Here is a 3,334-nt window from a genome sequence, read left to right on the forward strand (position 1 = left end):
GGGGAGCGCCCCCGGGCCCCCCCTCTCTGCGCAGCCCGCGGCTTTGGGGGAACTTAGAGCAAGGTGGTGCAGGAGGGAACAAAAGTGGGGGGCAGTTTTGTCCCCACTACAAACTTTGACGGCGGGTTCAGAGAGGAATTACCTTTATTGCTGCTCCTGATAAATGGGCTGGGGGTGGGATGCAGGGAGGGAGAAAGAGAAGGAGAAAGAGAGAGAGAGAGAGAGAGAGAGAGAGGAACTGCCGCCCAAATACCATTCTCTTGCAGGAACGGAACTCCTGGGACCCTGTCGCAAATGTAAAAAGTCACCAGCGCTCCCCGGAACTTCCCTCTGCCCCCAGCTCCCCGCGGCGCCCTGGGCACCTCTTTGCGGGGCCACAAGCCACCCCGCTGTCCCCGATCCCCCCTTGCCGGATCGGCCGTCAGCGGCGCTTTGAGGGCTGTCCCGAGTGCCCGGCCCACCGGAGGGCACCATGCCCCCAAATCCTCCTCCTCCTCCTCCCTCCCTACTGCCCCGGGGCAAGGACAGGAGCCCTCTGCCCGTCTGGGGGTCCTAAGTGGACAAAAGGGGTGGCCCGTTTATTCTGCCTCTCTTCCTTCCCCACCGCCGCCCCATCGGGGCTGATTGCTCCCCACAGAGCCCAGCCCGCCCCCCGGTGCCCCCTCCCCAAAGCGAGAGGGGGCATCTGCGAGCACGGCGGGCAGTCTGGCAGCGGGGAGTGCGGACCTTGGGCGGCAGAGACAGGAGCGTTTATTTAGCGTGGTATCAATCCATGTGTCATTTTTTAACTCATCTTCTAAAGGAAGCTCTTGACCATTGTGGTTTTTCTCCGAGTTAAACGAGAGGAATAATCATGAATGAGTTTAAACGTTGCATTAGCTTTAAGCATTTCCGAAGCAAAGTATTGAATTTCTTAGTTATAGGAGGAATTTACGTTTGTACATTTACTCGTGGTATGACGTAGGGCGAAACTGATTTCCTTCCACCCTCCCCCCTTCAGCTTATTTTGGTCGAAATGGGGCAAATAAGCAAGCAGAAAAATCATCGGTTTAATCCACGTTTTAATAAGCGCTGACCCGAAGAGCAAGAATTTGTTGAGTAGATAACTGAGTCCTCTCTCTCCATCTCGCTCCCTCCTTCCCTCTCTCTCTCGTGATTAATTCAGGGACTGTAATCATGGACATTGTACATCAAACCTTTCTGCTCACGCTACAGACTCCTGCAGATCTTTATTGGTTTACATGAAAGCGAGTAAACATATTTCAGAGGATGCCCTTTCAATCTGGCTCCATTTCCACAGCACATAATTCCAAGGACAATTTGTTTTAATAATAAAAATGAATGCAGTGTTAATGGTTTTCAATTTGTGTTTAAAAAAAAATTAAATATTTATAAGTATCGATCGAGGGTTTCAGGATTTTACAGACGTCTTAACACATTTCATAGATGGGATTTTTTTTTAATTTAGAAACCTGTGTCGTATTCTCTTTTATGCTGTTTATTGATTTAAGCAGCATCCGTGTCTCAAGCGAGAGACTAATAGATTTTCATTAAAATAGGCTCTCTTAATCCTGATTGTGAATGGATATGATTGATCCATCCAGCACACTACACATCTATAATATTAATAAAGGACATTATCATGGCAGGATTTGCTTTTCCGTCATCAGGGTACTTTTGGTTTTTTCCCCTTCCTTGCAACCTTAAAGATTTATTTGGAAGCTGTAAAATAGCCCACAGGAGGGAGACGCTTTGGGAAGAATACATTTTTTATATTGGATTTTTTTTTGGTGGTGGTTTTAGTGGAAAGATTTTTTTTAATTTACAAACTGCTGTGGCAACATATGGTGAAAATTAAACTGTTTGCCCCGCAAATCTAATCTTAAAACATTTATGTTGAGTTTTATTTTTAGAAAAACATTTTTAAAGGAGAGGAAAACAATCTAGCATGAAAAGTAAAATAAAGAACATTTGAAAGGCTATAGTTTAAACTAACAATAGCCTACTTCACCGGCTGACGCTGCTGGACTCGCATCGTACCTGATGAATATGTTACGAAGTGGTCGGGACAGCAGCGGCTACAGTAATTAATGGAGTGTGACAGAAATGCTAAGGGCTTAATTGTCTTTATTCCGACTTGTAGTAACGCAACCAAAGGGATGCATTAATTCAGTACAAAAACACATAAATGCTCTCCTCTCTCCCAGACCAAAGTACAAGCAAACACCCGCGCTCACACACGCACATCTCTTCTATATCACGTTAATATTTTTTTAATACGTATAAACAGCTGTATCTTTCCAGCAACATTAATTACTCATATATTCATTACAGGGAGCCTAGACGTGTTCAAATCCTCATCTACTTTTACTTCTGCAAAATTAAAACATTCACGAGGTGAATTACAATAAGCAATTGCCTTTGTATGTAATTAATTACGATGCAGCGGGCCAGCATAATGGGCGAGTAGTCCCCTTGCTTTCAGTTGCCCTGGATAACTCGAGCAGAATAGGAAGAGTCTGTGAGGGGAAGGAAAAAAAAAAAGGAAAAAAGTTTAGAGCTGTAAAGTTTGTACTGAGTTTAGCAACACGAAATACACACAGAGAGAATTGTTTGCCTTCTCTAGTAATGTGTGAGGGACGCTGCAATTTTGAACTCTGTAATAATGATTAATAAGTCAAAAGGGCATATTTTTCTTTTATGGTATGCAGCGCTCAAGGGAATATTCCGTGTACGTCTTTAAAACGAAGTAGGAATATTTACACACATGCACAGAGTTAGCAACAGCACCAAAGAAAGAAAAAACCCACGAATATTTCAGTGAACTATTACATTTTTTCAATTATTTCCCAATGAGTATTTCAATGAACTGTTACATTTTCCCAATTCACAAGGAAGATTTATGGGATTATTAAGATTTCTAGTGGAAATATTATACAGTGGAAGTTTATCGTCTCTCAGGGATTGTACACCATTTGATATCAATTTCCAGATGTTATGATCTTTTTTCAGAAAATAATTGAGTATATTAACTTCTTCCCTACAGAAGACTATTTAGGGCTTTATTTATTTATTTACTTATTTACTTATTCTGTTAAGGGTGCAACTACTTTCCTCCCACCCCTCCCTTACAGAACTAAATTGTTGAAACATCGGAGTAAACTTCAATCAGGTAACAGTTTAATACTCAAGGGAAGGAATAATTTATTTGCCGCTTTATTGCCAGCAGAATCCCGTGAATTTAGCCATGTTTCAAAATAGAAATAAGGTACATCCGAGAGCCGATTTCGCTGCCCCCCGCCGCGGGCAGGGCGGGAGGCCCTGCGCTCTCTCT

This window comes from Geospiza fortis, unplaced genomic scaffold, assembly GCF_000277835.1.
Source record: "Geospiza fortis unplaced genomic scaffold, GeoFor_1.0 scaffold366, whole genome shotgun sequence".
Lineage (NCBI taxonomy): Eukaryota > Metazoa > Chordata > Aves > Passeriformes > Thraupidae > Geospiza > Geospiza fortis.